Here is a 21,254-nt window from a genome sequence, read left to right on the forward strand (position 1 = left end):
CTCCTTCTAGCCCCAAGGAGTAGCCTGCTCGGCTGAACATTCGCTAGAGCAGGTGTTGAAATGAATCTGCACAGGCTTTCATCATCCGTTTGAGTAACCAAACCAGGAAGTCGATGACAATTATAAATCATCCTCGTCTAGGCTGCATTTCTGCAGCTGTCATGATGAGCACTTCACTTAACAGCTCCAGCACTGAATCAGACGCAAGCGTCGGCCCCAGCTCTGAATCAGACTCGAATGGCGGAGACTCATACGCGAAAATAATTTCAGTTGCTCATTACAGCAGCAGCAGCAGCAGGAACAGCAGCAACACCCACCCCAGCAACAGCAGCAGCAGCAACAGCAGCAAATGGGGCAAGCCAAGTGCTGCACAGGGCGTCCTTTATTCGCCCTCTCCCCACTGCAGTGGGGCAGCTAACTGGATTCCGTTTGTGGCTTAGATAACATTTCTGCGATGTCAAATTTCTGGACATGCAGCGAAAGGTTCTTAAATTAGAAAAGCGTGTGCTGGCAATTCTTTCTTCCAAAGTATTTTCACATGTTTACTGACTCTGTGAGCTGTGGCTCTGGCTCTGGCTCTGGCTCTGGGTCGTCGTGTCGAGTAGTTTTTTGTCTATTAAAATGCTATTCCGACTGGAGTAGTTTAGTTGAACAAGGGGCAGGGGCAGAAGCATAGGCACCAGCACAGCAGCAGCAGCAGCAGCCGCCGAGTCGTAGTCATCATCATTTCGAGTGCTGAAAAGCATTTTTATGTTCTCGTGGCGTCAAGTGCCGCAGCGATCAAAGGAGCAAAAAATACAACAACAACAAAAAACAAAAACAAAAAAAAAAAAAAACGGAGCTGCAAAAGTTGTGCGCGGGCCAAGAGGGCCAAGCGGGCCAAAGCCCAAAAACAAGAACAATGTTGATGATAATACTAACAACAACAGTCAGCCACTAACAGCAAATGCCTGCAACTGCAACTGCAACGAAAGCAAAGAAAGCAGAGATACCGAAGCGTTTGATACCCTGGGAGTTCACAAATAACAAATAACTTAGAGAGATAATAGATAAACACTTAACCTTCGACCGATCTGTCCTATGTCAGTTAGACGGCATTCAGTGCAGGAGGCATTATGCAAGGTTTAAGGTGCAAAAACACACTCAAAATAAGTAAACTCTCTGCAGGCAGGGTATAACAACCACTGTGGCTGCAACTGCGCGGCGTGCAAATAATGCAATTTGTGCAATGCGCCATCACAAACGTGGGAGTCAAAAGCTGTAGAGTCTGAGGCAGAGTCTGAGTCGCGGCTAGAGCTGTAGCTGGAGCTGCCTCATTTTAGTAGCTTCCCCACTGAGCAGCCGGGTCTTAACTACTGTCAGTCATACTCGTAGAGGTAGAGTCGGGCCTCTGCTCTGCAGTGGCTGTGTGGCCAGAGCCGATGGCATTCTTGGGGGCTGCCTCCAAACAAATAAGTGCATTTAGTGTTTAACAAATGTTCGCTTTTGCGCTGATGGCGATGTTGATAAGAGCGCACAGAAATGAATTAACAGCCATAAGCATGGGGCTGCTGATGACAACTGCGATCCCCCAGATGACAATTGATAGCCCACCCCCTGTCCCCATCACCAGCGCACGTTAATGAGCCCGAATGTTTGAGAATGAAAAAATAATTGAATTGAATGTCTGGCGAATGGAATGGAAATGAATTGCAATCTATGTCCAGGTCTACGTCTACGAGCAGATTCAGGTCTCAAAGCGCATGGAAACGGGGGGCCATAAAGACGGAACACATTGCTGAAGCACCACCGCCCACGCCGGTGAGTGGGGAAAATTTCACCTCGACTAATGCAAACACACTTGAAAACCTGCAGGGGCAGGGGCTGCGGATGTGGAGCAAGAGATCCGCTTGCAAACTGAGGCTGGAGGCAGACAAATGAGCAGCGGCAGGACAGCAGCCGAGCAGTCGAGCAGTCGCCAGTGCCAGTACCAGGCGGGTGTCTCTTTGGTGGGTTTCATTTAAATTAAATTAGAGCTGCCAGCTCTCTAACTGTAACAATGAGTGATGCACGCACTAAAAGCTGTCTGGCGAGGGGGCGGGTGCCGGCCATTGGACCAACGTGCCAACGGGCCGACGGCAAATGGCCAACTCATCAAATGGCAATGCCTGGCCATAAATCAGCTGTTTGGTAGCTGGGAAGCAAGATGTTGCAGACGTTCCTGTTCCCGGCAATGGTAATTAGCAAGCGAACCAGCTGCAATCAATACAAATTGAAATGGAGATGGAGCTGGACATAGACATGGAGATGGAGATGGAGGATTGAGATGGAACTGAAGCTAGATGGCGATGACGATGCTGATGGAAGTGCACATAAAGAACGGACCAGAGCGGAGGCAGAACCAAACCCGACCGAAATGAGCCGCCCACGCGAAATAGATATCTGTTTTATGGCCTGTCGCAGGTGTCAAGTAATTCGTCATGGCATGTGGCAGGTCGCCACAGTCCGGCTACAGATCCGTTTGCATGCAAATTAGAACAAGCTGGAAAAACACACGACTCTCAAGCTGTGGCTGAAGCTGAAGCTGTGGCTAAAAACTGAGGCTGAGACGGACTCTGACAGTGCTGACAAACGGATTTGGCATGCACCTGCTGGTTCTGGTGCTGATGCTGGTGCTGGTCCGGTCTAGATGTGACCCCTTTGGCCGTGGCTTTCACATTGCCAGCCACTTTCAAGTTCAAAGACAAATGGCTAAGCATTCGATTCGATTTACTTTTAATTTATAATTTGCCAAACCTTTTGAACCCCATTGCAAATGGAAGCAGCCAGCACCAGCAGCCACTCAAACGAAGAGAGAAATGAAATTGTCGATGGCCGTCGCCCTGGCAATTTGTGGATGCAATTTCATTTTGTATTCAGTTCCGCATCATTGCAGTGCACCGAGAAAAGTCTTCTCCCCATTTATTCCTGCTCTGTTTGGTCTCCTCCCTGGCTCCTGACTCCAGACTCCTGACTCTTTCTCTCAGTGCAGCCCCGAACAGTGAGCAATAAAAGTAAAATAGTGCAAATAAAATCAGGTCAAATGGCGCTCACTGGCCATTGGCCATTGGCCACGGGCCCCCATTGTAACCGGAGAGGAGGCCATTTGCGGCCATTTGAGAGGTGCACTTCCCATGCCGTCGGGCACTCCTTTCTTTTCGGGACGGGACGGGACGGGACTCGACGCTGACCCTGGGCAGCATTTAAATCGCAGCTTAATTGACTTTTGTCCCAGAGACACACAGCTGCGTATCCCCACAGGCAATCCAAATGCGAATCCGAGACGGGACCTGGACCTGGACGTGGTCGTGGATCTGGTTGTAGATGGAAACGGAGACGGGAGACGGGAGTCAAGTGTGTCGTTGTCAAGGCAACGTGGACAAGACATCAATCATCACTAAATTAAAAATGTGAAACGTTTAAAATGCCATCGAGGAGGGTGAGCAGGCGATAGAGCCAGAGCCAGTGCTAGTGCCAGTGGCAGTGGCAGCGAGCGAGAGAGGTGAATGTGGCAGGATCGATGCCTCATAAATAATGCAACAGCAACAGCAACAGGCCACAGCAACAGGCCGCAGCAACAGCAAATGTCACATTAAACAGGCAATATTAAAGCTGAAAAGCAGATGACACCGAAATCATGTTAGGCGGCACTTGAATGAGTATCAAACGGCAGCTGCCATAAACACACAAACCCACTGTCCAACCGTCTGACGGGGATCTGCCTCTGCCGCTACAGTGCTGTGCTGTGTTGTGCTGTGCTCCGAGGAAAAGGAGGAGCAAGCACTTGGCCCAGCTCCAGGGAGGACAAGTCTCGGTAGCAGTTGCCGACAGTCGTTTTACACTTGTCGCCGGCAGTGACCAAAGTTGGCAATTGCCGCGCCACTTTTATGTGGCCTCCGCCTTGGGGACCGACCCGACCGCGGAGGCATCAAATGCCGGGATAGGTGCAAACGCCGCACGTCAATTGCTGCATTAGGCGATTCCGATTCCGATACCAATTCCGATTCCGTTGGAGTCCAATGGCATTGCCATTGGCCGTTGTCGTTGCCGTTGTCATTGCCGTTGGAGAGGTCGGTCTGCCAGGTAGAAGAGGCCCAAACAAGTTGTCATTGTCGCGTTATTTATGACAGTGTTCGAGATGTTTCTGTTACCCTTTTGCAGCTCCTCCAAAGGAACTCCAGCAACACTTGTTTATGTTAATGCGGCTCCTAAGGCTGCCACCGCCCGGCTCCTCCTCCTCCTCCTTCTCGCCTGCCAGCGGCTCTCCATTCAAGTGTCCATCAATGGGCCTCGTTAATAGAGTTCGAGGCGGCGTGTTCGTGTTCGTGTTGGTGTCCGTGTCGCTGCTGCTGGAGCTGGCCAAAAGTGGCGGGCGTGTGACAATTAAATTGTCAAAGCCGCAACCTTTCGACGTGTGGCAAGTGTTGGCCTGTCAGCTTCTGAAGCCTGTGGCTCCTCGGGTAGATGTTGCTCTGTGGCACCTCTCCAAATATTTCAATTATGATTTTTATCCAGCACAGCACTCTTTTAATTTTGGTATTTTTCACACAAGCCATGTTTTGGCCAGGCCACTTTTTTTTTGTGTCTCTTGGCCCGCTGATAAATGAGCTTTGATAATGCCTTAATGCCAGGGCGTTGCCGGCCAGGAAATGTGTGCACTTTTGTGGCTTAATGAAATACTTACATATAATTTTATTCAATTTCTTATCAGTTCGAACCTGGCCCTAAGCAATTTGTTGGCCATAAGAGCGGCGTCGTGGCTCTCTTAGCTGGCGCTCTCTTAGCTGGATGCCAAGTCTGCGCTGACGCTAGCCGCGCTGCTTGCGTCGTTCCAGACGCATGGCTTAAACCTCTTTTTTATTGGTCAAAAGCTGATCGGCAACTGATATTGCAGCCAACTGGAAATGAACCGCTACGGCAGCCTCTCTCACTCTCTCTGCCCTGGAAGGCAAGCAGCGAAGAGAGAGCCACAGCCAGAGCCCAAGCCCAAGCCAGGCAGCGCGTCAGAGAGAGGCGAGCGATCCGCGATAAACACGAAGCAACGAACGACGCTGGCAGCGACGACGAGCAACAGGTTTTCTCAGCGCTCTTAGCGGCTTTTTTTCAGCCGTTCCGTTGCTCCAGGTTCGTGTGCGATCGCTCGGCTCGGGCCCCAAACCGCAGCCTGCTCTACTCCTCTTGTTCCCTCCCCTCCCCCACCAACTCCCTGTTTCGGGGACTGGACTGTATTACTCGGTCAGTCGGTCTCCGAGAGGTTGTTGCTATTTCGTGTTGCCTGCTTTTTTTTGCTCAGAGATTTTTTGCTGTTTTGCAACTGTTGCTTCTCTGCTGCTGCTTCTGCTGCTGCTGCTGATGCACCGGCAACTGCATTGAGTCTCTGCTTCGGTTGCTGCCTGCTGCCTGCGTCGCCTGCACTCGACTGCGGCTGGAACAGCTTGGCTTGGGAGCCGCTTGCAATTTTCATCCTCTTGCAGTTTCTGTGCGACTTTCTTGCGGGACTGTTTGAGCTTGTTGCAATTGCGCGCGTTTTTCGCAGTGGGACAGGAAAGCTATTTCCACGCGAGAAGTTCGCGAATTTCTGTGACTGAATCGCGTGCGCGCCTACGAAGTCGCGTGCGAGCGTTTCCCCTGCGTTTTGCGTGTGTTTTTTTCGTACGATTTTTGGGCAAGAAAACAGCCATCGAAATGGAAATGGAAATGAAAATGGGACCAAAATGGAAATGGACATTGAGAAGCAAATGAAAATGAAAATGATAATCCCGCCTGCATCTGGCGCTCAAACCTAATCTTTTATTGTGCGGCTACCTTACAAATAGTGCTCGTAAAAAGTCTGGCAACAGTAAAAAGCAATTCAGTGCGGCCATAAAACCGAATCAAAGTAGTAGTAGTAGTAGTAGTAGCATACGCTCCACCGTACATAAGGAATATGTAAAGTGACTATAGAGTCTGCCCTATGTCGCGACAAGATCAGGCTGAACATATGTATGTGCATACGTATACGTATATGTACAAAGTAATATGCACAAAAGAGACACAAAACTCGTTTTGAACAAACATATAAAAAAGGAGAAATAAATAAATAATCAAATTAAATTAAACTCATTTTTAATCACTGCCTGCCCAAAAGATCACATAAAGAGCGTGCAATAAAAAATATTGGTATCAGTAAATTAGTTATATTGTATATAGAGAAACACGCTGCAATAAAGCGATCTTAACGATTCACAAATAAAGAAACAGAGGCTCTAATTCAGCTCCACACGGTTCGATCCCGGTTCGGCTTCCAGTTCCATTCCCGCTACAGCTTTGCCGCCTCCAATCGTTCAGCGTTCGCGTGGAGCTCAAATAAAAGACTTGGGCAACGAACTTGCTGCCATTTCGTGGTGTCGTTTATTTTGTCGAGCTGCACAACACAACACAACACACAAGCAAAAGCACAAACACACACCCCATCGAACACACACTCGCTCACACACACACACCAGATAACGGCGCTTCGGGCGCCTCCAAATTACCGAGTGATAGCAGCGACAGCAGACCGCAGCAGCAGACCCCAACAGATCCCAACAAACTAATTGACAACTCAAATCCTGCCAAACAACGAAACGGCAGAAAAAACAATTGTTAAACAACGTTTCGCCTGCCAGTCGGATTGTCGGATTGTCGGCCTGCCCCACTGGGGGGACACTTCACATTCAGCTTCAGCTTCAGCTCCATCTCCAGCTTCAGCTTCAACTTCAACTTCAATCAAATCGCTGCCCCAACGACAATTGCAAAGTGTGCCTCTTAATGCATTTTAGCCCCAACCACAAACACACATTCAACTTAACAACAAAACAAAACAAAAAAGAAGTTGAAATAAATTTACATAAATATTTCACTTGCCAGTTTTTGCCAGTCCACGTCCACATCCACATCCGCGTTTCAAGAGATTGAGCCTGGATAGGCAACAGTGAGTGTGTGCGTGTGATTCTGTGTGTGTGTGAGTGTCCCGTTTGCATCTGTATCTGGATTCGATCAGTGCCTTAAACCGTTCATCGCTCAACCATCGCATCGCATCGCATCGCCTTGCACCGTAGATTCTGTCCAGCAGAGATCTTTCAAGTCTCACCCCGCCCCAAGGTAAGTCGAACAACCAAACACTTTGCCTCAGTTTATGCGTTTGTAATTGCATTTTATGTGCCAGTGCCACTTCCAGTGCCCCAGTGCCGCCCATCCGCGTATTGTATTGCCTAGCTCCTGGCGCTGTGCCAATGCTTCATTTGGAGTTAGAGTCCGAGTTGAAGTTGAGGAAACTTATCAATTAGTAGAGGCAGCGATTTCAAATACAATTAACTGACAAGACAGCGGACAGCAGATGGCAGACGGCAGACGGCAAACGGTGCTGCCTTTGTTGTTCGACCATAAAACCGTTAGTAAAGGCATTTTTAACAACAATTAATTGCTATGATTTGAGACTGAGGCTGCGACTGAGACTTAGCCACACTCGTGCAGGGAGAGACATACCTGGCACTTGGCTCTAAACATAATTTATCTCTGGCACCAGCTTGAGGTTTAGCTGCAGCTTCAGCTTCAGCTCCAGCCACTTCCTTGCTCTCAGTTGCATCCCACAGTGCAGTAATAATCAGAGTGAGCCATAATTACAAGTTCAGTTGAGCAATTTAAATGAAAACACTTCAACACGTTAACAATTGGCGCGTCTACAGTGTCAGTCGTCGCCGTCGTAGTCGTCGTCGCTGTCAGTGGGATTGCTCTTGTGATGCAATTGATTGGAAAAGCGACTTTTTCCTCTTGCCTCAATTAAGAGGAAACTCAGCTGGAAAAAAACTCAATGTTTCTCTGTTTCTGTTTCATTTGAAATAAATAAATTAAATTTCATGCGGAACTGTGTTCTGTGATTTATAGTACACACACACACATATAGATTCCAATCTATTACTTAAGAAAAGTTTTACATATATAATTTACATCGCAGATTCTTTCAATGTTCCATTGGAATATTAATTCATCTTTCGGAATTAAAAAATAACCTTTAATTCTGGAAATATACTTCCCTCTTGAGGGAAAGCCCTACCAATATATCCCTTTATATTTCCAAAATTTCTGTAGAGTATTCCAACTCCATTCTGTAATTGCATATTAAAAACTCACATTAAAACAAAACCGAACGAGAACAAAAAGTATTAATCAGCTTTGAGGAAATTGCCAGCGATAATGTTTGTAAATAAATATGCAAAGAATTATTTAATTCTCACAATTGCGAAACGCAAGTCACGAGATTCCCGCAGCCAGCAGGGCGTGTGCTTACAAGGGGCTGTGGCTGTGGCTGGGGCTGGGACTGGGGGAAATGCGAGAGCATAAAGCGAATTAAATAAAATTTATGGACAGCAATGATGACGACAACGGCAGCAGCAGAAGCAACAGCAACAATAAACACAGATGCAACAGTCAGAGCATCAGATACAGCAGCAGCAACAACAATTGTTTAATTGCCGAGAGCTCTGACAAAGAAATCGCCAAGTGACTGAGACAAAACGCGACAAATGAGTGCAAGAAATGCTGGCCAGAAGCTCAGACTCAGACTTGGACCCAGTCTCAGAGCCAAAGCAATTCTTGGTAGTAGTCTCCCTCCCATTTTTTCAGTCTTCCAGTCTTCGAGTCTTGAGTCCCCGTCCCGTCCCCCAGTTGTTAATTGTGGACTCGGATGAGTCAACAAGAAATTTTCTTAATAGCTGTTGTTACCGTTGCAACTTTTTTCCTCCTTTTTTTAATTAATACTTTTTTTCCGCTGCCTTTGCTATAATTTATGAACGATTTTTTTGTGAGCTGGCGGCTGCTGCTGCTGCTGCAATTAATGTGACTGATTCGAAGCGGCGCGGCGCGGCGCGGTTCTGCGCTGCGGTAGCGCGTTGCATTTGATTTGCTTTGCCAGTAATTGTGCTCATTATGCCTGTGCTATTGTTGCTGCTGCTAAAGTTTTTTGCCCGATCTACGCGTCATTACACATGTTGTCTAGACTGAATGTCTGAATGTCTGACTGTCTGTCTGTCGGTCTGTGTGTCAGTCTGTCAGTCTGTCGGTGTGTCTGTCATTCGGTTAGTCAGTGAAGCCGTCAATTTAGTTGGCTGCCGTTTAGCAGCCATTTGATTTCCAGCTAACACTTGCTGCTTCTACTGCTGCTGCTGGTGCCCTTTGTTAGCCCCCTTTGGATTGCAAATCAGTGACGCACTTGGCTGACATTTGATTGGCCTGACTCTGGGTGATGTCACCGCTGACGCGGGCTGTCGGCAAATGTCACGCATCCAATTGACTGGCAATCATTCTACATAGAAGTTGGGAGGGAGGATCAGAGTTTCGATCAGTGCTTGTTGCCCAAGTCTTTTGTTTCGCCACACCCTCGCATATTTGGCTTACACTGGCATCGATTACCGCAACCCAAAAACCAAAAACCCAACTGTAATGAGGCATGCGCAAATATTTCGCCTATTACTCAACCCGGCCAACAGGCAGGCAGACAGGCAGGCAGGCACACAAGCCCAGCCAAGCCAAGCCAAGCCAAGCCAAGAAGACAGCACACAGCCACAAAAGCACCAACAATGGTCGAAAATCAATGACTAGAAGACGTTAGGAGGCGCCAACTTATGTATGCACACATTTTGAAGTTTTCTTCACTCTTCAGTCTTCAGTCTTGCAGTACTCAGTCTTTTAGCCACAAATGTGAAGAGTTTTCACTAATTTTGAGCCGCAGCCGAAACAAAACACGTGAATCGAACAGCAACAGCAACAACAGCCACAATGATAGACAGTGCTGCATAAATAAAAGTAAATTTAATGACAAGCAAAATATTTCTTGTCATGCCTATCAGATTACAAGATTTCTATATGGACTCGCTGACGATTCACCATACTACATTCGCATACACGGAAAATATGTGTATGTGTCGTTAAAACATGATTACTGGCGCTCGAAGAGAGACGGAAAGACACAGTCACATATAGCCCAGTACATGACAAAGCCGTTAGTGTCATTTGAATGCGAATGTTGCAAATGTTACGAGTGCGATGCGATGTGATGTGATGATGCTGTCAAGGAAGGTGTCCCAGGTGCCCGCTACCCAGTCTTTGATAGAGCCGCTGCTTGAGCAGCTGCCCAGACAAGTTTCGCAGCATTTACTCCCAAGATGGTTAGAGTTGGAAGCACTTACTGCAGCAACCGCTGTGATAGGAAACACCTCAAGTGATCAATGCTAAATGTGGGTCAACCTTCAAATGATCTCCCAAACAGTAGTACTACTTACATAATAGTACTATATATATGCTGGAAAAGAAACCCCACTTCCATCTGGCATTCCCATCTATTCAGAGTTAATTGTCTTTATACGCACTGAGACTGAGACCTCCGCAGAGTGGGAAAAACTTTTTGCCCATTACAAGCCCAATCGCCAAACGAAAATCAATTTCACACATTACAACGGAATCGAAACAAAACGAAATGAAATAAAATAAAGGCCATGGAAACTCGAACTTTGGTGGGGGTCCCAAAAAGATACAAAAGCAGAAACAAAGACGCATGAAATTGCTAATTGTGCGAATGAAGGGCCCAGCCCCAGCCGAGCCCCAGCCCCAGCCCCAGCCCAAACCTATGCCTATAAAAAGATGGATATACATACTTATGTAGTACGTTTATAGGCAGAAAAACGCCGTGGGCCGCCTCAATTAAATTCGTAGCGAATTCCCAAGCAACAAAGAAAATTTAATTACACCGCATGTGGCACAGCCCTTTGAAATCGGATTTGGTCCGTAATCAAGTGAGAAATTTCCATTGGGCCTAATGAATTTTTTGCGGCAACTTGGCGGCACCGCTCTTTTAATCGACCAGAAAACTGGGCGTTATCGCTTTTAGGGAAAAGTCCAACTAAAATCGAATTTGAATCAATATTAATCGTTAATGATGTGCTGGTCGCTGCCGGCACAGATTTTGATGTATATGTTGATGATGCCATCCATTGGAAAGGAGGTCGGTCATGCCAGAAAAATATGTGATCACCAAATAAGTTTGGCAAATTGTTTGTCACCCAAACAGCAAACAATGGGGAAAAGCTGACAGCGCTAATTAATTGCAATTAAAAATGCGTTTGCTGTCATCGATGGCGACTTCCCCTAATTGGCAGCCGCGAACCCATCCAACATCCAACATCCACGATCAAAGAGTCTCCATCTGTGGGGTTCCTCTTCTGGGGCTTTATCAGCGCAAAGCCATCGAGCAGGCAGCGGCAGCAACATTCTATGTTTATTTAAATGGATAATTTGCTTAATTAATTTTCAAACTGAAACGCTTCGCATTCATCATTTTAATTAGCCGCAGGTTCGCTTTCGGGGCTTGGAGGTTGCCTCTTAATTTATAAATTATTTATAAATATTGATTTGACAAAGATCTGTTGCTCGACGCCGGAGCAGCGGCAATAAAATCTTTTTGAGCTATTAATTAAGAAAACGCAGTCGATGGCCGATATACATACACGTTAGAGTTATATCCAGTATCTCGAAGCCTCAAATATCGGCGCGTGAGGAAGCGTAAGACTCATTAATCTTTCGGGCTGTCTTTGTAAAAAAAAATTCCATAGCTGGCGACATCCATCAATTCCATTTTAATGGGATTGCAACTGAAATTAAGAGTGCTAAGAAATCCACAAGAAATAAAAATAAAAATTGTTTTCTTTCCATTGTATTAGATTTTACAAGTATCACGCGTCCCCTCGACACAAAGGCCACAAGATCGAATTTAAATTAGTTTGCTATATGTTTACGCTGGCTGTGATTTTTGTTCGCTTTCCTGCATCCAAAGCTGCGATTTGCATATTTCTCGTAGGTGGTTCAATGAACTTGCTGAACGAAGAGCGGCGTCTGTCTGGTGGGGGCGTCGTTAGATGAGGCGGCAGCAGCAGTGGTTGTGGAGCTGGTGGTGCTGGTGGAGACGGCGACACTTCCAGCGCTTTCGGCTTGATTTGGCTCGCCTACGCGTTAATTTGAGAAATTTGCAAACATTTGCATGAAATCAAAAACGAAACCGAAACAAAGCTAGCAATAAATACGGTTGATAAAACCAATCAACCTGAGGATACCCTCTAAAAGAATTACGGGAGTTGAAATTGTTTTACAATATTTGTAGTTTCTTCCAACTGGATATTCCCAACTGGTTGCCCACAGGGTACCATCATCCTGGCACAAGCGATTGCACAATCGAGAAGCTGCTGAATCGGGCATTAAATAAATAACGCATTTGCGAAGCCATTGATAATGTCAATTTGGGCAGTCGGCAGGCAGACAACAATTGCAAACATTTTCCAGCTCGGTAGCAATTTCTATTAAAGCATTTTCCACCGGCTAACGAGGATTTCCTTCGACTCAGTTGCTGCTTTTTAGGTTTTTTAATTGCAATTGAGTTTCGACATGAACTGCGTGCATTTGCGCAATGATTTTTCCGATAGCAAACAGCAGCCACTGTGCCACAGACCATGGGAATTAGCAGCAGTAGCAACAGCAGCACCTCCAGTGGCTGAAGCAGTTCCACCTATAGCTCCAGTCTCCAGCCTCCAGCTGGGAGGAGAGTCTCTCCTGGCTGGTCCCAAAGGCAGCTAATTGATAATTTCATTAATTTATGCACTTGCCAGACTTCGCAACTTTGGCCACTGATTGAGATATTGGCAAGCGGGAAGTGCTTTGACAGCAATTTGCCTCCGTTTAGCATTGCTCCCGTAATGATTGGCCAACTAACGTTTACTTCGAACCCATTATTACCCAGAGTCGGATACTACGAGTGTACTAGCTATGTGTACCCCATACCTCCAGTTATATCTATTTATCAAACAACCTTCGCGCTAACCCCATAAATCTATTATTATTTGCCTCAATTCTTGTTACGCATTTCGGCCTGCACTTGCACTTGTCTCAGTTTCAGTTTCTGCTTCAGTTTTTGCTTCGATTTTAGCTCGTAAGTAATCTAAAATGCTAATTAAGCTGCCGGCATTTGTTTGGCATACCTTGTGCTGTGTGGTTGTTGCTCTTGTCGATGTTGCACGCATGCAAAAACGCACTTTACATACCCAGGAGGCTGACCAGCCTGTAGAAGGAGTAGGGGGAGGGGGAGACTCGAGACTCTCTGTCAGACTCTGACTCTGAGACCGAGTCTTGCATTAATTAATAAATGTCGTGATGTCGCTTTTGAAGTGTCTGTCATTATGAGATCAATTAATAGGAACAAAATTCTAGATCAAGGCGAAAATCAACAAAAATGTCGCACACACTCAGCGCGTGCGTTTCTGTGTCTGTTTTCGGTTTACCCTTGCAGGGAGTCGGACGGTTTTCACAAGAGGTTTGAAACCAGCACATACCACCGGATCAACGGGTCGTTTACCATACTTTTGTAGGATAACCTTTTTTGTTTCCGAAGATTATTCACTTTGCAAGAGTATCAAACGTTTCGGTGCTTCAGGCAATATTTTCTTTCATTTTGTTGTTGCCTCTATTGATCGACACGCAGTCGATATAGGCTTCGACCTGAACATGCACTGACTCTCTGAGTAGTCGCATGTAAACACGGACCCCGCCAGCCTGGATTTCTGCTTTTAATTGCTTAGATCTCGCAGACAGCACGACGTTAACGAGAATTATTACATCATGCAATGGGCAGCAAAAGGCAGCCGCAACTAAATCAATTCCAGCGAAGGCAAATTAGATGGCCACATATCAATCATCCTTCAAAAACACACACATTTTTTACGATCAACTCAAAATTTATGACTGCGGAATGGAATGTACACCAAAACCTACAATTAACTTTTATACATTTTAGTATTATATATTTCTTAATCAAAATATTTCTTTTTAGTACTTTACAAATACTTTTATTGGTCGTGGTCGTTCATAATAAATTTTTTAATTCATTTTAAATTTCTTTCTTGGTTTCGCCATAATCTCCGCATCAGTTTTCTGGCTTCAAAAATGCATATTCATTTTAGTTTATTTTTAAAAGACGGAATACGTCTTTCAAGAAATTATATTAACATTTATTTCATTACTTTACTTTAATCATGGTTTTTATTAGCTACACCTTTCCATTTTTTAAGATTATTTTTTTTTATGAACTATGGTGTAACCTATCTATAAGGTTTATACGGTTTTAAGGTTTCTTATTTAATTAATAAACTTACAAATATATTTACTTGCTCGTTGTTCCATTTTTATTTATTTATATTGTTTCCTTGGTATTTCCGTAATTCCAGTAATGGTTTTCTTACGCTGCTTCATAAAACATTTCATAAATTTAAAATAAATGCGCTTTAATAACCGCATTCCGCCTTCTTTCAAAACTAAAAACGTTGTATTTAATTTTATTATATTAATAACATTTTTATTGATCGAGATTTGCTTTTTTTTTTGTTGTTTTTTTTCCTTTTTTCTGTTTTTGAACAACTAAAGTTTCCTTGTAATTTCCATAATCCCCGCACGAGTTTTCTTGCAGTGCAATAGATTTGTAATTTATTTTCCATTTAAAATAAACGCATTTTTTCCACCGCCTTATATTGCTTTTGCACTTGTTGCACTTGCTGTTGGCTGTTTGCTGTTGTGGCTGTTATAATTAATGTTGCTGATACGAAAAATGTTGTTGTTTGGGTTGTTTGTTTGTTGGTGGCTGAGATTGCAACAAAGTTGTGCTGCAGTTTGGTGTTGGCTGCACTTGCCACTGATGTTGTTGGCGGTTTTATGTTACACACAAATATTTTCGCTATTAAAAACAGATCGAACATTACAACGAATATTTGCCTTGCAAATCCGAGCGACTGAACATTATGTGTAATATAAAGTATCTACAATATTTGAACTTGATTTGGCGGCATGACAAAAGTCACGGGCCCTGGCCTGTGGCGAGGGGGCGGCGGTGGCGGCTGTACTCCTGGGGTCAAGTACAACGCGGCCGGCCACTGGCTAACCAAATGCAGCTGCGACTCGTCGATTGCGGCTGTGCGTGAGAACCAGCTGTGTACAGATACAGATACATAGCTCCAGCTACAACAATGTCTGCTGCCTTATATATATCAAGATTTCAATTTTTGCATTAGACTTATGCCCGCTTGAGTGTGTGTGTGTGTGTGTACGAGTATCTATGAAAATGGACTTGAAAATTGACGCCGCACGGCAGGCACGCATTTGTTGCCGTTGCCGTTGCCGCTGCTGCTGCAACAGTCAGGCTGGTTAATAAATTTCGCGATACTTATCAATTAGCATACGAATTACATGCCTTGCAATCATAAATAATGCGTGAATTTGTGGCTGCCCCATGAAGGGGCAGAGACCAGCTAGAAAAACAGCTAGAAAATGAACCGCACTTTGATGCATACATTTTGATTGGCGAGTCGCCGTGGTTGCTGTCCGTGTGTTTGCCGAAGCCTCCTAAGCATTTAAGATCTCTGTAAATTATAAACATTTCTACACACTTCTCGACTCGAAGGTGCGTGTTTGATTTGCCTCCGATTGGGAATGACAAATAAACAACAAATCATGCGGCACGAAGCCCAACGGATCGACGGACTGTGCGGCTCAAACGAATGACTTAGGCAACGAACTTGATGGCCTGATCATGCTGCCTCCTCCTGCTCCCACACCGCGAATAGTGTAAATTCTGTAGGCTCATTGTTATGCTCGACACTTTTGCGCTATATTTACAAATTGGGCCAATAAAATGAACACCAACAACCTCCAGAGCTCGGGCCTGGAGATACCAGAGACCACAGACCACGGACCAGAGACCAGAGACCAGAAATGTAAGGTCATAAAAATCGACCAGCCAAGAGAGAACCAGAGGGACAACAGTCCGCGGCTGATGAATTTTTATGCATGTTTTCATGACGGTCAAATAAAAGTCGCGTCTAGAAGTCAATGATTGTTTAATGAAACACACAGACAAACGTACTATGCCGAGCAGCCAGCTCGCGTATGGCCATTAAATTGGTCAGCAGATAAATCAAAAAACCAGCTTCGATCCCAGCGTCATCGCAGCAGAGCCACACTTGATTACGCCGAGCCGAGCCGAAATCCGCCCGCTTCGTTAGCACATCACCTGCTGGGCCTAGGCTGGAGAAAAATGTCAATTATGAGCTAATCCCCAAGATACAGAAATCTATCTCTGCCGAATGAAATGAAAATGTTTGCCAAGGGATTAAGTTGGGTGTTGGATGGAGAAAGAGAGAAAAAGTGGGTAGAGAGAAAGAGAGAGCGTGCTAAGCTGACACGGCGCTGGGCACGCGCTAAAGCGTTTAGAAACTGAACACGTTGATAAATTGATCGATCCGGCGAACCAACAATCCAACGATCCAACGATTCAGCGATCCATCGATCGAGACGATCGGCCACCCTCTCCCCTTCCATGGCTCTCTCTTGTCGAGTGCTTATTGAATATTTGTGGGTTAGAGTCATACTTCATACATCCATACCATTCCATACTTGTATCTCGTATCGCGTATCTACTGCTCCAGATCTGGATCTGGATCTGGCAATCGATTGCTGCGTTGTCAGCCGAGCGACACTCCGGCTCCATGATTTATGCGTATTTAGATACTTTTTGTTGTCGTTGGCAGGCATTTAACGCATGTATCTGTGGGTGTACTCCAGTCCAGTCCCGTGTGTGTGTGTTTGTGTATCTCAATCTGTGAGTGTGTGTTGAGGCAATTACGCCCACCTACAGATTTTCGATTTCGATGCGATATTGGCATCGCATTTGTGTCATACGGATTTCGTATGGAATTTCCCACATTTTATTCCAAAGCCTGACTCAAACAATTTTGCCAATTTTTATGGTTTCTTTTTGTTGCTGTTATTGTTACTGTAACTGTTGTTGTTTTTGTTTATTTTAAAGGCTCTGCTAATTAAAAGCCAATAAAAACACAGGCAGCCCGGCCATTAGCCGGTTACAGCCATCTCAGGCAGCTGCGGAGTCATCCGTTGACAAAACACGGCCTTAGACGCATGACTAAGTGACTGCAACTGCTCCTAATTGGCCGCATGCCACATGCTGCTCACTGCTCACTGCTCGCTGCTTGTTGCCTGCTTTGCCACTTGCCACAGTGGCTGCCTGTCGCTTAATGGCTCTGTGGCTCTGCCTGCTTGCCTGCCTGCCTGACTGCCTGGTCCTAAGCGCTTCTCCCTCTTTCTTTCGTTAATTTGCGAAATTGGCCAACTTCTGGCATCTATCTACACTGGCAGAAAAGGGAAGTGTGGAAGGGGTTCCCTCGCTGCATTCTTTTTGCGAATTCCATTATTTGGATTGCATTTTTTCTTCAGCTTTTCTCAGACTGCAGTGCTATCGGTTGGGCTGCTGGATCGCCTCGATCCCGGTCTCGTGGCTCTTATGATTTTTTAAATTTAAGTCACGCTTTTGGCAATTAAGTGCCCCAACACCGACCGAACGACCCGGGCCAACGGTTTTGGATTCGTATTCGGATTCGGGCAACTGTGTGGCCCTCGACAGGTGCTCCAATCCTCTGCAGGTCTGTGGGGAGGGTGTTGGTCGGACTGGGGGCCTTTTCCCACTGCGATACGTTTGGGGCGACATGAGGCGCATTTGCAATTATTTTGCGGCTCATTAAACTTTTAAACACGTCGCTCACGTAGTGACGCGTCTGTCAGACGGCTGCCATGTAGCCGGGCACCCCACTCTCTCTCCCCCTCTCTCTCTCCCTCGCCCTCTCTCTACCCCTGGGAGACTACGTCCCACACCCAGCGGTTCTCGGGGGCTGCTGCTGCTGCTGGTGCTGCTCCTCCAGCGCCTGTGAAAATGTCATAAAAATCTCTGGGGAGCTCTAGAGTTTGGGCTGCTTTGATTTCTATGCTTTTGATTTGAGTTTTGCTTTTGCTGCTTTTTCTCTTGCGAATTCGCGTTTTTCGCTTGCGAAATCAAATAAAAGATTTCTTTTTTATCGCTCAAGAGTGGTTTGTTTGCCGTTTGGTTGTTTGCCTGCCTGCTTGTTCGTTCGCCTGTTGTCTGGTTTTTATTTTATGATTATTATATTTTTTTGAAAATTGCCGTCACACCAGAGCCAGCGCAGTCACAGTCCCAGGCTCAGGCTCAGGCTCAGTCGCGTCGCAGTCGTTGCACACACAAAAGACTTGAGCAACAAACCTGGTGCAATTTTTTGTTGTACTTTGCGCATTGCATTGCCTGGCCATAAATGATTTATTTTGGCTTGTGTTTGCCGCCGCTGTCAGATGCAATTAGCTGCAGTTTAATTGAAAGCCGAGCAATTGCCCAAAATGCTTTTCGGACGTTTCAATTTTGCTTCCCTCCCAGTCTCAGTCTTCCTTTGGGGCCGGCCCGGGCTCCACGCCAAGGCTGCTCAGCTCTGCTCTGCGGTGTCAGGCCGCATTAATGTGTCGCCCCGGTTTTCTGGTTCAAGTACGTTTCCTGCGATGACAACCACAGCACAGCAAAATTCCACTTCATGGCCATTTGCATGGAAATCGCTTCAGTGTCTGTGTCAGCCGACAACGTCGTCGTCGTCGTTGTCGTCGTCTTCCGTTGTCAATAACGATTTCCATCATCATCATCAGCTGCACTGCAGCATCATCCTGTCCTGTCCCCCTATCAGACTTGGACTCGGGATCGTGTATGCCGTATGCCTTATGCCGTATGCCGTGTGCTGTATGCTGTGTGTCTGCCTGTATCCAGCATTGAAAGTGGAATGCGAACCAGTTTTGAGACAGCTAAGATCTGCTCTCCTCCAGCCCCATCTGGCGTGCAGTTTTCGCCAACTAATGAAATACATATATGCAAAAAATCAAACTAAAGACTTTGCTTTGCTCCGTTATCAGCCGCCTGTCGCCTGTCTGCTGTCGCCTCTTGGAGTCTCTTGGAGTTTCCACTGGCTCTGTGGGGGCATTCCTTTTGTTATTGAGATTCGGTGTCAGCTTCAGCTCCAGCTTCAGCTCCAGCTACAGCTCCAGCAGCAGTAACAGCAGCAGCCACAACGGAACGGTTTTCGGTTTTCGATCTTGCGGGGTTTTCTGTCCCCAAAAAACTATGCATAATTTATGAGCCCTGAGACTCTTGGGTTGCATCGCTTTATTATGCTAATGGCGGCGGCGGTGGCGGTGGTAATTTGTTCATTCCGTTTCTGGCCAGTTGGGCTTAGTGTCATAATTAAGCGGCTAATTGATTTGTTGCAGGCGTTTGTTCAATGCTGCTGTTATTATTATTTCGTTTTATGAATTGATTGGTGATTAGTGATCAGCCAGGCACGGGCACGGGCACTGGCACGGGCACGAAGGTGCCAACAGCTTCATCAATCAATTAGTTATGGCCAAGATATGTTTCTCTGATTGTGAGGCAACGCTTCCACTAGCTCTAACTCAGACTCAAACCAAAAAAGAAAAAAAAAACAAAACAAAACAAAAACTGTGTAGAGAAACGCCCCAGTCCAAGTGGCATTGCAATCGCAATGAATTTGGCAATAGTCGGGTCGGACACCCAAAAGAAATAGCAACGGAAATGCCATAAACCATATAAAAGAGAGCAGTGAGCCGCATGATTAGAGGCTGCAACTCTCGGATTGGGGCAGAGTACGACTACGACTACGAGTACGAGTACAAGTACGGGCTCTGACCACGTCGTCGTGTCTGGTCTGGTCTGGCCTGGCCTGGCTGGGGAGCCGTGTGGTGTGTGCCCCCGCGAGAGGTCGTCCAGCCACAGATCCGGCTCGCGAATGACTCTGGCTGGGTCTCCAAGTCGGAGTTGGAGTCTGAGTCCGACTTGCTACAAATATTTTAAAGCGCTTAATAATATGCAGTTTATTATTGTTATTGGCATCGTTGTGGCACATAAAACATGCAATTGGCATTATTAACGCCATCGGCTTGGGTCGTTTAGTTTTCGGCCTGGGTTTGTGCTTGGGCTCTGCATTTTGGCTGTATTTTATTTTCGGGGCGTGTGTGGGAATGTTTTGCAGTGCAGCAAATGACGCTGATTGATTATGCTCTCTGGCCATTTGTCGGGGCCAAAGTCGCCTTGCTTTGCCTTGCTTTGCCTTGCCTTGCTGGCCCAGGCTCGCTGTTCACACCTGGCCAGGGCATTAATATACATTCAAATTACCTGCACTCTAATTAACAGAAATATACTCGCATTCAAACACTCGAATACTCCAAATATCGATCTGTGGAACGAACAGTCGCTGGTCGCTGGTCGCATTCAACACGCAAGCGACATTGATGGAATCGCGGCGCGCTCTTGTCAAAGGCAACGAGCCGTCCGCTGGCTAATTAAAAGCCAAAGTGTGGCTAATAAATACATTTGCAAATATATTTTTATATAATGGCTTAATATACGTACGAGTATAGTGCGTGATTCGGCTGGGATCTGCTCGAGCGGAACGCCAGATGAATAATAAATATCCATGGGGCTCTCTGCTCCACACACGATTATGAATGCGAAAACGAATTCAAATCCGAGTCTCAATCTAAATCTGAATCGCAGTCTGACTCTCAGATACATTAGTCTAATGAGCGAGCCAGATAGATTCGCGTGACTTGCCGAAAACAGATTTTTTTTCGCATGTTTTGCTTGCATTTGCACTGCGGGTGTTGGCTAATTCCCCAAACTCCAAAAGAGGTGGGCGTTATGAGGTGTAAAGTTGAGTGAGGTTTTAATGATTTGACCAAGGAATAAGGCATGCGGATTGAATGCAGACTAGAGGGAAATATATTGAACAATTCTTTGCTTGAAAATGTTCAGGAATTTCAAATAAGCTACTCACACATTTGTCCAATCATAATAAATATTTCCACATAAAATTCATAGTAAAATATATGGTTGAAGTTTTTATTTAATCTGCCCAATCAAAGCATTCAATGACTTCGAAAAAAAATCATTGAAAAATCACTGAAAATCTGCGATAAAAACCCAGCCAAACTGCATTTTTCATACGTATGCAATATTTCGCTTTAATTTTCCATCTTTAGACGCCATCTCTGAGTGTGAGAGATGCCATATTTTTTTGTGGCTGATTTCGATTTCCGTATTGCCAAATTGTGGGCTTTCAACTAAGCCGCCGCCGAGCCAGCCCCGCCGCCGCCGAGCCAGCGCCGCCGCCGCCGACGCCAAAGCGACGCGTCGTGTCGCTAACTGCGTGCAGCGACGGCAACGCGGCGTATGCGCATTTTTAATTGCCCCAACATGTTGCAGCGAAGAT

The 21,254-nt window shown here is 45.9% G+C and overlaps 1 protein-coding gene across 1 annotated transcript in view; it reads left to right on the forward strand.

The window, feature by feature from the left end:
* The first annotated feature begins 6,748 nt into the window (after positions 1–6,748).
* Positions 6,749–21,254, forward strand: part of LOC111065679 (putative uncharacterized protein DDB_G0277255) — a 68,522-nt gene continuing 54,016 nt past the window's right edge. The window contains exon 1 of the mRNA XM_022353987.2: positions 6,749–7,140. The gene's annotated coding sequence lies outside the window, so the exon portion shown is untranslated. The remainder of the gene's footprint in view (positions 7,141–21,254) is intronic.

Source organism: Drosophila obscura, unplaced genomic scaffold (genome assembly GCF_018151105.1).
Source record: "Drosophila obscura isolate BZ-5 IFL unplaced genomic scaffold, ASM1815110v1 contig_192, whole genome shotgun sequence".
In the NCBI taxonomy this organism is placed as follows: domain Eukaryota; kingdom Metazoa; phylum Arthropoda; class Insecta; order Diptera; family Drosophilidae; genus Drosophila; species Drosophila obscura.